Below are 14,483 nucleotides of genomic sequence, written 5' to 3' on the forward strand. Positions count from 1 at the left end.
GCTGGTCTGCATAGTAGCGCTTATTAAAAGTGGAATAAAAACGTTGGACGCTCCCGTTCGCCGGCTCCTGACAGCTACCCCAAACACATAAATCAAAACGAGGATTCCCCCGACCTCCCCGACTCTGCGGCCTATAGCGCTATAAAGTTATTTATTGCATCCCCGCACTCACGCACGCCGTTGGCTCCCGTCCATCCCCGGCGCCCGGGCCACTTTCAAGCGCTAAACGGGCAGTTTTTGGTGGTTTTTCGTCCCTGCTAACACGCCAGCGACCCGCAGTCTTACTGGACTAACCTAAAGTTACCTACAAAGTGAAGGGTGCTCCTGCCCCCGCAAGCAGGAACGCTGCTGCGCTCAGAACAAAGGGAGGAGGCAGCTTCCAGCCAGAAGAGCTGATGAGCCAATTTTTAGTGGGGGAAATGGGAAAGAAAGAAACCAACGAGCAACGAAATTCTAGCCGAACCAGAACCAGATTCTACTCAGCAGAACGAAAACCTCCAGAAATACTTGATTATTGTGTAGGGTATGTAGACAGAATGTAGAAAATCAACAGCGGGATTCGCCTTGGGTTCGTTTCTGCAGGCTTTGCAACAAAGGGCGCGTGCATAATTTATCAAAATGCATATTAACTGGACGAACAGGCGTTGGGGAGCTGTGGTCTGTTTTCTAGGCAAAGGCTTTCAATAAAAACAGTGCCTTGGCCAAATCCCACAGTACAAACATTCAGAACAGCTCACATAGTAAACATTTAAACATTTAACTTTATTAGCATGCTCTCTCTCTCTCTCTCTCTCTCTCTCTCTCTCTCTCTCTCTCTCTCTCTCTCTCTCTCTCTCTGAAATTGCATCACTCCCGGGCTCGTATGGTCGAAGGCCATGCCTAATGCAGTTCATCACGTCCGAAAACAGCTCTATGTGTCATGCATGCAACACTTAAACATGAGAAAAGCTATATATGAGCGAAAGTAACGTAGAGGCACGATGTGTCTTTGACAGATTGCCATTGCGTTCCCAATGTGACCTTTGAGTGGAGACGTGATAACTCACCAGATTAATGATCAATCGAGTACTTTGGAATCTCCTTGTGATGTCTTATAAATATATATGTATTAATTCCCAATATGTACATCCAAGGGCTCTCAAAGACACCGTATGGCACGTTCTGGAAATCAGCTCAACGCCGACATCATCACATTTCTCGCAACTTCTCAGGCAGTTGTGAACAGCAGAGTTAGTGACATGAGAAACCATCCAGGCCCTGTATACAAATCCAAAATATTGTCCAGATTCCTCCGTTCACGTGACACGCATGCGTCAAATGTCGACTCTGTAAAAACTAAATCAGACTAGTAGATTCATGTATCCACAAAAGAAGGCTTGTATGATTTTAATCTAATGTCCACTACGGCTAGGAAGTCTCGAGCTCTGCTCCATATTCTCAGAGAGACCTGTCTAGCCTCCAAAATGTGTTTTCATCGGGTCCACTCCTTGGATTCTGAAACCTTAAGATGAAATCAGCGCAAACGCTTGGAACAACCAAATACACGCGACAAGGTTGTTTTAGGCGAGGAAATTTGGGATATATCTTCTTTTCTTTGGCATTCTGGTGGACGACACGGAGCTTTCAACACCCCGAACTTGCAAGCGTCCAGACTTGAAACGTTAAAGGGGGTTTCTGCAACAAGAGAGTGAGCGAGCAGTGGGTTTGGTTTTTGACACCCACGCATACAGCCCCATAGTAAACATGCCTGCATTACAATTAACTCTCATTCCTGTCTCAGAAACCTTCCCAATATGCTCTTATTGATCCCCACGGAACTGACATGTCATGTATGTTTTCGTAGGAGAGTTCGGGAAATTTCTGCTTGCGTGTAATATAACCTTTTCATTTAAAAATACTTTTCTCTCACTCTTTGCCCCAATTTATAGTTTTGGAATATTTCTGTAGGGGCCAGTATAACCTCCCCTTATGTGTTTGAGCATTTATTACATTGAAAGTAAACAAACGAACACTAACAAACAAACACAAATAACATACCCGATGTATTAATTGCGATGGGGAAATCTAGTGATTAGTACTGAAATTCTAACTAGTCTGAAATTTCCTCATTTTCAGATAGTAAGTCGCTTAGTTTACGCTAACAATAAAATTCACGCATCGGCTTTTCTTGTGGACAAAGTTAATTTTTAAAAACTATAAAGGCCCAGAATGGGTAATTTTTAACTTGGACTGAATGCAGACATACATTGAGGACGAGCGGGGTGATCTGTGTCAGCGTAGCCGTATAACCTCTGAGTCTGAAAAGTGCCAACTTCACCCAACATGACAAACGACCCAGTAGACCACGACTCTGGTGTACTGCTTGCCGTAATAACAGCTATTGTTATTGGCTATTGTACTGTAATTCTGTATTATTGAAAATAAAGGAGTATCAATGTATACCTCACTGAATAGTATTTGTAACTATTAAAGAAATCTAAATTGTATTTGGATTAACTTATTTAAAATCATTGTAGTAGCATCTGTTGAATGCGTATTAATGGCATGCGCCATGACAATATCGTTGCAATAAAACCTAATGTAATCAATGAAAATGTATAGCAAAGGCTACAGAAACTCAGTGAATGCGTCTATAGCCTACAATATCTAAAACATTTAAAATATTACGAGACATGACAGATAGCCTATTGCACTATAAGCTACCCTAACTTTCTCTATGCCTCTGGTGTCTCTCTTAACTGTCAGTGATTTATGATAAAATCAATTAAATCATAGTCACATGCAGTTCTGTGGTTTTAACTGGACCCGTAATTCATAACGTAAACCGCTGGGTCACAGTGCCCTTTTCCTGCTGGGCTAACAACTAAGCGTAGCACGACAAAACAGAATCCAGTTCAAGAGCTGGAATATATCCGAATGTACACCATAGATGTATTTTATCGTAATGATACCAACAGCAAACCTATTAGTGTCAGATACTAGTAAACGTATGTGCACCTATCACGGGCTCTCGGTTTTCCTCTGTCAGGTTAGAAATTAACCCCAAGTGTTTAAACATTTTATATGATCTCTTCATTCCATTGAGATAATTGGAAATAGTATCAAAAATAAACATCTCTTCATTAATTCAACTTTTGCAGCTGCTCTGATTGCAATTACTGTGATCTGATTACATACAATCCAATGTCTTGACCATCCTGACAAATGACAGTCTACTTGAGAATATCCTGTATTTATAAAAGCACTCAAATGATACTTTTATGTTCTCTTAAAAATACTAACAAAGGTTTTACATGTTCCTTCAGATATCTTACAATCACGTTCACGCTGGACCACCATAAGATTAGGAATACAAGATTGATGGTTTTCGTATCGTCAGAAATAACGGAGCGACGCAGACATGAGGAAGTGTACAAAGTGTGAAATCATGAAATGCACACACTTTAAAACGACTATTAATGAACGCCTGATGGGCTAGAGACTCGAAGGCTATGCAAAACTGTATTGTTTTATTTCTTTAAAGAGCCTGTGTTTACGCACTTAAGGAGCGGGAAAGCTCTGAGGAGACATTAAGTTTCAATATAACCATCAACCTTGAGGCCACATTTGAATTATTAGCCGCCCCTACGATAACTCAGACAGCTTGCGCCTGCTGTAAATTTCAGGAGTGCTAGATGTTTCACATTTAGCAATACGGAAGCATAATAACAAAGAGAGTCCATAGTGATCATAAGGTGTGCATTTTGGGATTCCTGCAGCGTAAATGAGGGGGGTGGGGGGCGAACCATGGGGCTAAACTGGGAGCTGTCTGAGTAAGCAATCCTTTCTTCGGGTCATAAATCACCAACACTTGCGTCTTCTTTTTATACAAAACCTTCAGCATTCATTCTCAACGCTCTCGGCCAGTCTAAACACTCGCTTAACCTGTGATGAGCCACCGTCTTTTCTGATGAGAAATATTTTATAAGATCCTGCACGAGGACCCTAGAAACTTTACCAAAGGTTCGGATACGGGCAGAGGTAAAGAAAGACCTTGAGTACGGAATGAAGCAACCTTTAGCCCTACTCATTTACCTATTTGAAGGCATCTGTCCTCAGTCGTTTGAAAACAAAAGGTTTTCGAGCCTGGGCACACCCAGGGATGGCTCTAGCCTGGGTCACACGACGGATAATTAATGACTTGTCGGCAGAGAAGCTCAGGACACTAGGAAGATTCCAGGCATGCGGCGTTAGTTGGAGCTTGCAAACCTTACCTGACTTCCAGCATTCCTTCGGTTTCTTCAACGAAGAAGGGCCCTGGGTTTGGGAATATTTGTTCAAGACGCCCATGGAATAGATGGACAAGCCACGGATCAAGATTATCCCTAACTATTTTGAGAAACTATAAGGCCCCGGAAAAATATCTTAACTCTCTTACTATAGTAAAAGTCATAGAGATATGTAAATCAAATCGACTGTTGACAGTTTAAAAATCGCAGGAGTGTTGGTGCAGAAAAGTTTATAATACGCGCGCACCACGTTCGAGTGCAGCGGGTTTTTTTTTTTTTTTTTTGCAGAATTCTGGACTCCTCAGACGCAGCAGTCACCAACAGGCGAAAGATTCCACCTCTACCCTCTAGCTGTCTTTCCGTCTCTCGTTGCTTGCGAAGCAGCGTGGATTGACACGGTGAACTAGTGAACCAGTGGACTGACAGGACACACAGGGTGGAGAAGGCATCGGGATTCCTCTGTCCAATAGGGAGCTGCACGGTTGCAGAGCCAGCACATGGGCCATATGGTCATTGCAACCTGGGGGCTTCAGAAAGGGCGAACACGGCTAGTTTGGTCGACTCCCGACGTTTTGAAGGAAATGGATTACTCATTGCACGTCCATAAATAGGGCAATCGTATTTTTATATTTATTGATATTTGACAAAATCACTAGAAGATATAGTGTAGACTTGATTTGTTCATTGTGTTTTGCTACTTATTTAACGGAGTATTTTTTAAATTATATTTAAAAACTTCGGAAGTTAAGTATATGTACTTGGCCTTGTTTCTTTGAAGCTTTTGTGAGTTGTGTTGTACACTACCCACGCGCAGATACGAGAAAACACCCACGCGCGTTCGGTCGCTCACACACACACACACACACACACACACACACACACACACACACACACACACACACACACACACACACTTTCTCTCTTTCTCTCTTGCTCTATCTCTAAGCACACGTGCGCGCGCATGTACACACACACACACACAGTGTGAGAGTAGAGGCAGAAAGAGAACTCAATTATAGCGATTTAAAAGTGTGATTATAGTATCCATGCTATTCTTAGACGCTGCATAAGAAGATGGCCATTCCTGGTTACATTCTCTTATCGCTCTCCCCCATGATCCTCGACTGGGTGAAAATCCTCCGCGTTGCCTCTGGATATCGTTTCTGCGGTCATTTTTCATGCGCTTTCAATCGCTGCTCGGTACAGACCGTTATGAATTAGCGTGAGGTTTGATATTGATTTATTTCCAGACGGGTAATCATTCCGGGATTATGAGGCCAGGGAAACACCTGGCGAAGCTAAAATGAGATAATGCTCAGAGGATAGTGCGTAAAACTCCGTCCCCAGGCCTATGTACGTTTTCGGTCCCAATAACAGACTATCGCCTATCTCCAATTACGAGAACCTTCAGTGTAGATGTTTAAAAAAAATACCTGCACGGAAATTGTTTGAAATATATAAATGCGCACATATATGCTGGTATAAAATTAGGCAAAAAAGCGGAAGAAATGAATCATTTTGTTAGATTGGCCGCTGTTCTTCTGCCAGATCAGACGCTGGGGCTGTATTTTTGTTGATTTCGCCGTGGCATTTTAGAACGTATCTTTCAGGTCATGAGCCTCAGTAAGTGCCCACAATATACTAGAAATAAATGCAATTTCCAAATCTATTTGCGCTGTCCATCTCTAGTAAGACTAAAGATGACTGTTTCATTTTTAGTTTTCCTTTGACAAAAGGCATATATATACATGGACCGAACACCGCAGTGTCTTTTACACTTCAAACTGGATTTTCAATATTCTCGTTTACTAATTTGAACATGTAGACTATAATATCTAGAGTAATCGCGCTGATCGTGCTAGTTTTGACAAGCTAAATGCATTCCATATTACAATTTATTTCTACAGCAATTGTTCTTTGAATTTTCAAAAACCTAAACTATTCATGTTTTAATAATTGTTATAATAAGTAGAAAATTTTAAAAACAACATAAGTAATTAGAGAACGTTATTGTGTTTTATTCTGAAGTCGCCAAATCTGGAACACAATATGGCCGCTACCTTTGGGTGTATTATTTCAAGGGGTGGGATGGCTTACTACTATAACTGTATTGCAATGTTGATTGTAATACATGGTACAAAATAAATAGCTAAATATTTTCCATCTACAGAATACGCAAAGCTACACATACCATGAGCCAAATGGATGTCTGTAAGGTGTGTTTATTTTGCTTTTATAGTCCTGAATCTTGGCACCTAGATGTTGTTTTCTCTTAGGGCATGTTATGCTAAGAAGGACGGTTAACTTGTAGTGTGATCAGATTCCCTCAAACAAAGGACACAGGCCATTGCTACGACTACTGCTGCTGCGGTTGCAAATAATAACGACAATCATTGTCATCATGATGTTTTTACAGACTATTGACAGTCTGCGTCTGACAACGGCAACTGCAGTTTTACACAAATATGGTGAATTTAAATGTCGACCCAAACTGACTGGTATTTTGAATCCTTTTCTCAGCCTCTACCCAGCTGTCACTGATATGAGATATGCGTTTGGTAAGTCCCTGCACTAAAAGTGTCCCATCCTTTCGCCCCTACGCGTCCTCGAAAATGAGACTGGAAATTGTTTTTGACACTGTCACCGGCAACAGCGAGCGCCGCTGGAATTATACATTTTGAACGTGTTCACCCCATACAGCTGCGTCCATTAAAATTTGATAGAAGTCACCGACTTCTTGTAATTTTGGTCCGAAAAGGTTTATAAGACCCAGAGGAAGAAGAGAGATAGACAAGTATGAGTAACAATACGAAAAGAATGGTATTGTTTTTCTGTTATAACTCACTCATTTCTACCACTGCTGATATAGTCATGATAATCAGCATCACCATTATTATTATTATTATTATTATTATTATTATTATTAATATTATTATTATTATTACTGTTGTTGTAGTTGTATGGTTAGTAAATACTATTATATTTATATACTATTTATATTTCTGTGTGTAGTGTTTCCGCAGTCTGACGGATTTTCATTGTTTCATGTCTGTTGTATGTATATTAGAATTGTATGTGTTCTTAAGGATTCTTTTGTAAAGTTGGCTGAAAATGAAAAGGAAAAACTGAGTTCTTTGTTTTAAGTCCCCGTGCTCTGCAGCGCATGTGCACCGCAAAATTATTACAATCTCAACGAAAAAGTACACGTCATAAACTAGGTTTATTCAGGGTAGAGCAACCAACCTCGCCTTCGTGCAAGTGCGTGAGAGCACTACTCTGGTTCTTCTAACCAGTGTGGAAGTTCTCTTGCGTTTCTTATACTGTGCTCCCTCATACTGAAATTCAACAAAAACATTCGAATCAATGAGAGGACAAAAAGGATTTTTAAAAGGCCCCGAATTCTCTTGGTGCTTAAAGCGGGAAGGCCATCTCACTGCATTTATGGTTAGTGGAAAGCACCAGCGATGTCACGAGCCTGTAGCTGTTCCAGTTCAAACAAAAAAAGTGTGTCAGAATACAAGGGAAAAATCATCTTCGAGCCAGTAAAGCTAGTTTGTGAGTGACTTAGCTTGTCAAATAGTGTCGCCTGACTCGTTTTTGCCAGGCTGCACTAATCCACCTATAATAAGTTTGCATTCCAATTAAGTTTTTCAGTGTTCTAACGAAAGACGGTTGCAGCCCAAGTACAAGACCTCTGGCTATGAATTTACAGGCGGGCGCGAATGCTTTTATGAGATTTACATAGCGACGAGGCGTTTCCCTTTTGCCAACTTTAAACAAATCTTCCCTTAATTGGTAATCGCATATGCAGTAACTCAAGACCTGCAGCTACTTAGCCCTCATATTAGTTCCTGATCCATTGCCGTATATCGCTCGCGATAATCAACTTGGGGGGGATAGAGCGAGAAGGGGAAAGCGAGAACTCCACCGTGCCGTTTGAGAACGAAAAAGCCGGCGAGCTAAACGTGAATCCAGGATTCTGTTCCTCATTCCCGCGTATCATCGCTCGCCTATCATTTTCCAAGAGGGATGATTTATCGCGAAGACGGCCATAAACAACACAACTCCCTCACAAATACACAATGGCAGCCCCGCTGCCGCTGACACACATATCACTATAAATCAAGCGAAGTAGCTGGCTGAAAAGAGGGGAGAGACAGGGAGAGCGGGACATGCAGAGCAAGGGAGAAGGATGGGTTATGGTGGCTGTGAGCAAAAGAAGACTAACCAGGCACTTTAAAAAATATGTACTTTGATTTGAATGGAGTACAGTGCAATGCAATGACATCCTGTTGCCAGTTGAATTCATACGATGGAATGGGCTTGTGAGGCATACATGCAGGATGACAAGGAATGGTGAGGATGAATATTTCCGGACGATATTCGATATTTACCACAACACCATAAACAGCAAATAAATGCAGGGAGAGGAGTAAGCCCGGAATAGTGTCGGCGGTGGCACTCGCGTGGTTCCCCGTTTTCCGCTATACTCACAAGCTCCAGACGGTGAGATGCTTCCGTCCAAATTTGTTTTATTGCAGCCTCCGTGAGGGTCTCTGCCTTCGCTTTTTTTCGCTCTGCTATAGGGCTTGTTTTTAAAAGGACAGTTGAATTTCACGTCAGACACTAGGAGACCATGTCTGCGATATTCCTGACGAATACATATCTATTCTGCAACCACTGCATTAATTATTTAATGAATCACGTGACTAGGAGGGGGATGGGGTACCTCGGCTTGCACGCTCGCGGGACCACTATGACCCAACACTCCACAGCAATTCTCTAAGTTGCATTTCTTTTTCGGTATAGAATTAAATATACGCCAGACTGTACAGATATGTATTTTCTATGTTTAAAAGGTAAAATGGTAAGTGATCATGATATGACTAATAGAGCTATACATAGCAAGAATTGTGATGTGAAAGTCTAAACTGTACATAATTGTCTTTCATCATCGACTGCTACATTAATGCATTTATAACTATGCTTAGTGTGCAATGTTTTCAGTTTATGCTTAATATCCTTCTAACGACATAAGGACAGCCTGAGATTTAATACAATACATTATGTGAATTTGTGCACTTCTATTGTTTTGTTTTTGTTGTGAAAGTAATATGGCCTGTATTTTTGTTATCGAATATGTCTCATATAGTAGGCTAATTGTATTCTGTACATGCATTAAAATGATAAGAATTTTTGGCTTTTCTCTTCGACGTAAATTTTCAGGATAACAAGCTCTCTGATGAATGACTGCTGAAATTAGAATTGATATCACATTCCAAGTTTTCACTAGTAGTATCGTGCCAGCAAATTTTAAAAAGCAATCAGGTTTTATGGAATCATGCGTATATACCGAGTTCGGAGTATAATTGCCTGTCAGTGAGCAAGATTGCGGAGTGTTTTATTAAAGCAAATTTAACATCTAATTTCATCGTGCAAACTTTTTTGACTAGCGCAGTTATGCGGATTAAAGACAGGTATTACGCAGCAGAGAGGATCTCCCATGAAGACCAGTAGCAGAAACAATGGCACCGATTCCCCTTTCTGCATAGTGCTAACCCAAGACCAAAACAATAGGCATGGGGCTTAGTCAAAAGGAACGGAGTCATTCGGCGACTCTTGAAGGTCAAACAATGGAAATACTTGCTGTGTGTATCGAGAAGTCCACTAAAGGAGCAGTACCGTTTCATGTTCATTATAACAGCAGTCAAAACAGCTCGGAGGAACGAAAAAAGCACCACAAAGTGTGGCATACTCTTTTGTTGGGAAAGTAGTCCAATCTTTATCACATTCAATTAGCCAAAGACGATTTGATAAAGAAGCTAATCCGACAACGATATGTACAGGAGAAAATGCAATGCTGTTCACGTCGGAATATTTGTGCGCACGAAAATATGTGAAGAACAATCACAATGAAAGATACGCGAATGCCATAAACTGTAACGTCAACACTGCTGTTTATCAGATTATAGCGCACGTAAGGTTGTATACCCGTATGTAGAAATGTAATGAAGAAACTGCATGACTCCAAAAACCGGATAACGTCAAAATGTATATGATCTGTGGGATAGAGAACCACATGCTTTTGGAAGGTACCACAACTCTGCATGTCCCTTGGAATACTGGGACTACGGGGAGCGCTTCTTAGCTTTCATTCTTCATTTATTCTTCTATCTTTAATAATTTTTTCTTATGTATTTTTTAAACAGAACATAAATTGATGAGGAAATAATGAAAATTCGAACAAAACTAAAGTAAATTCGCATTTGGCGAGCACATTCAATAACATGTCTTTAAAATGCCTCTTAAAAGAAATAAAAACCAGGACAAAAAAATCTAATCAGAATACGACTGCATGTTTTGTTGTTGTTATTATTCTGACAACTTCACCTAAATTAAAAGCATACAAAATTACGGACTATTTTGGTTGTCCATACACTTAGTATAAACCAATAAATTAACATTATGCCAACACCATGGTTAATAAAATTGCGTAACAAAATGCGTCTTTAACAACAACAAAACAACTGTAACAACAACAACAACAACAATAATAATAATCATAATCATAATCATAATTATAATACAAAGAAGTGTCATATACATTATTTTCTTTAGAAAAAGTCAGATTTCAAACGTATATATCAAAATTGAAGCCGAAGTATGCATATGTAAACAGAACATTTAACTAAAGGCAAGGTTTATACAGAACGGTTGAGATTGATTTACGGCGTCGAACAGCCCTTCTTTTATTGCGGACCGTAAATCTGTCAAGAGCCGTGGAATGCACAGTGACTATTTAAAATATATTCTTATGTGCGGGAGTCACCGCGGGAAAGCACCATGTTGTGGTGAAAGTGTACCGTTATCTAACATTGGTTTAACACGTTTTAACCAGGGGAGAATTATGGTCAGATCTTGTAATGTAGAACACTGAAATGCAGCAACAGTAGCATTTATAAAGGTAGACGTCAGACTGAGAGCACGTTTTTATGACTATGTTGCTGCTGCTGACGCTGATGATAATGATTTGTTGTTGTTGTTGTTGTTATTGTTGTTGTGGTTGTCGTCGTTGTCGTTGTTTTGTTGTTGTTGTTGTTGTTGTTGTTAAGGTTATTATGACAATTAATAGCATTCTAATAATAGCCTTCAAGAAGAGACAGCAGTCTGCAATATAACTGGTATTGTCATTAGTCAATCTTCATTTCATAATTTTATCGTGGTTAGCAGTAGCTGTGATGTGTACGTTGGTGGTTTCATATTGTAAGGGCCTCCCCTCTTTTAGAATCTCGGGAATAAAAATAAAGATTCTTAGGAATCCAGAATATTCCTCTTTTGTAAGCGCAATCATTACTCTTCGCTATCCGGGGCCCTAATGCAATCTGTATCACAGCAACCACTGAGTTAGTTAAATATTAATATCAAATGAAGAGCACTCAGTTGGGGGGGGATAGGCGGGTACAATAAAATTAATGTACACATTGCACTGCGTGTCTTAAAATAAAAGAATATACATATTTACTAAATAGTTCTGTTAAGCTATGTGAAGATAGATAGAAGTAATACCACAATATAATATTGATGCTACAAAAGCAGTAGGGAACAGGGTTTGCGCTTTGCTGGCATTGTTAAGAATGGCGATTTGCCTTACTTAATATGTGTCTCTTTTTTAAACTCACACACGCACACACCCGCACACACACACGTGCACGCACGCACACACGCACGCACACACACACACACACACACACACACACACACACACAAGCGTACAAAGCTGGCGCGCGCGGGCCATATATCTCTGTGACTACGCGGCGCTGACCTCCGCTCTGCGGCTTTTCAGAATAATAATTCAGCAATGCGCGAGGGCTATTTGTTTCGCAATTAGCGGCATGAGCTAAAACAGGCACCACACCACCACAACAGTGCTACAGGGCCAAGTGACCAAGCTTTCCAACAAATCTTGGAGGGCTTTAAAGAGGGGAGTGGAGACCAGAATAAGGGGAAGCGGAGGGAGGGGGCTTACATGATACAATACGAGACGTTGTCACATAAAATAGCCATCATATTTCTAAAACGGAAGGTCCTCTTAGTTTCTCTCACACTACTTCCGAAATAACCAATTGGACACAAGACCTGTGAGAATACATTATACATGTGGAGGATACTTAGGCTATATAAGCGGCCTGAAGCTGAAACAAGGAAGACATGTGGAAGAAAAGGTCTTGGCAAGGCCGCGACTCCTGTTGTTTTAAGGACCCCGTTGGTTTACATGACTGTCTGAGGGAAGAGATAGCACATTGCCCTCAGGTTACAGTGCCCCGACCGCGCTGTTATGACAAACTCGCTCCGGGGCTTTCTTGACCATGTAACATAGAGCATAGTCCAGCCTGCGCCGGGTCAAGGGTTTCAAAGGGTCAGTCTGTGCCTTCCCATCAGACCTAATCGGTCAGAAAAACGTGTCCCCTGGTTGAACCCAACGCAGCCATTCTGCTGCCCACTACAAGAATTGATTTTTTTCCCTCATCCCTCAACTTTTCCCGATACGAACTCCTATATTTTTACCATTTGTTTCTGTTACTTTAACACGCTTCATGCTACGCAAGTCCATCAAGGGATGTGAATGCCGTAAGCCAGAACCGCGGTCCTTTTCCAATACACATTAAAGATTGATTTGGTGGGGTTAAATGCCGGTGACTGCAGATCAGAGGCAGTCGTGCTCATCTAAGCACATAGCAACATACAAGAGCATTGAAGCAATTTGCTACATGTCGTTTGTTTTAGGCAAATTTTTTTTTTGCTTTCGAAACACTGTCCGCTGCCCTTTTAATTCCTCTCTGACCAATAGGGCACTGAACTATTCATTCTCCTAGCTGGCAGTTTTTGCACCTGTGTGCCATTCAGTCGCTTTGAAGGAAAAAAAATGCAACGTAGGGCAAAAAACAATATGATTTGCAAAACAAATAAACAGCCATAAACTAGAAATTACCATATTTAACCATATGAGCCCCAATAATCGTCAAACTGTATTTAAAGCAAACGAAAAAGTAATTTGCCCAGTATTCTATTTGCCATTTGTTTGCTCACGTGCATATAATAGATTCGAATTCATGCATATAACACTGGTCCAAATACACACATACACACGCTCGTGCTCTCGCTCGCTCGCTCGCTCCCGCTCTCTCTCTCTCTCTCTCTCTCTCTCTCTCTCTCTCTCTCTCTCTCTCTCTCTCTCTCTCTCTTTCTCTTTGTAGCCACCCGCATTCGTCCACAACAACACACAAAGATGCTTTTCGATCTCATTGCAGAGGTGCTACCAGGTGTCAAGACCAAACAGTTGCACCGTCCCTCAATGAAACACAGCTACTTTCACATCCAATATTCACATCGAAACCTAACTTGCAAACACACAACAGACGGTCCCCAAAAGTCACGTTTTCTGGCAAAGGGGCCATAAAACAACTACAACACACTACGACATTTGTGCCGTTGCTATCCTACTGTGAGGACAGGGTCATAAAACAATAAAACTTTACCTTTATTGCTGACATCTCTGGCCCTACGATGATTTTCGCTGGTATCTCTCGAGGATTTTAGTTTATGGGACATCCCTCGCCCAAAAAGTTTTCTTGTGGCATGACTTGGTGAATAGAAGATGGTAGAGAAGGGAGGGGGTGTCTTCAAGTGTCCTCCAAGACTCCACTGCCCTCTTAGCAGAAGGTCCGTGCAGTTGTGCTGCTGAATGACAATAGAGAGAAGACTTGTTTAAAGAGAAGCGGTGATTAATGATTTTTCTGTATAATTCGCACATTTTTCTTAAGGCCTCTGTCTGCAAATAATAGCGATGAACTTTTGAAACCCTTAAAAGAAATCTGTTCGCCCTTTGTAGACCTCTGTGGCAGAAGTGCCTTTTTCTCTAAAAAATATGGCGGAGGTTTGGTCAAGAATAGAATTCCAAGATGCACATTGTATAAGATGCCACACAAATACATTCATTTCTACGCAGGCTTTTCTTTGGGGAACAAATGGTGAAGGGATGCGCAGCCTGTTCTAACAAAGATCATTTCTACGTTACTTTTAAGCATAAACCTTTCTTTTCCACATGTTAATGTGCGAAGCTTCGGATACATTTATCATATACACCATTTATGCTATTTTGATTTACTTTGTGCTCTTCGAGGTTTATTTTGGCCTACACATAAGCGTACATATTCC

The 14,483-nt window shown here is 40.9% G+C and overlaps 1 protein-coding gene across 6 annotated transcripts in view; it reads right to left on the reverse strand.

Moving 5' to 3' along the window:
- The window catches only part of hoxb3a (homeobox B3a), a 53,080-nt gene that overhangs the window by 10,297 nt on the left and 28,300 nt on the right, over positions 1–14,483 (reverse strand). For 2 of the 6 annotated variants that reach the window (XM_081711290.1, XM_081711291.1), the window contains exon 2: positions 13,805–14,003. The gene's annotated coding sequence lies outside the window, so the exon portion shown is untranslated. Of the gene's footprint in view, positions 1–172; positions 816–1,046; positions 2,503–13,804; positions 14,007–14,483 lie in introns of those variants that run through there. The other 4 variants (XM_035524566.2, XM_081711289.1, XM_026998051.3 and 1 more) reach the window with 3 other exon arrangements.

The sequence above is a fragment of the Electrophorus electricus genome, chromosome 3 (genome assembly GCF_041902795.1).
Source record: "Electrophorus electricus isolate QZ-2024a chromosome 3, ASM4190279v1, whole genome shotgun sequence".
Classification (NCBI taxonomy): Eukaryota; Metazoa; Chordata; class Actinopteri; order Gymnotiformes; family Gymnotidae; genus Electrophorus; species Electrophorus electricus.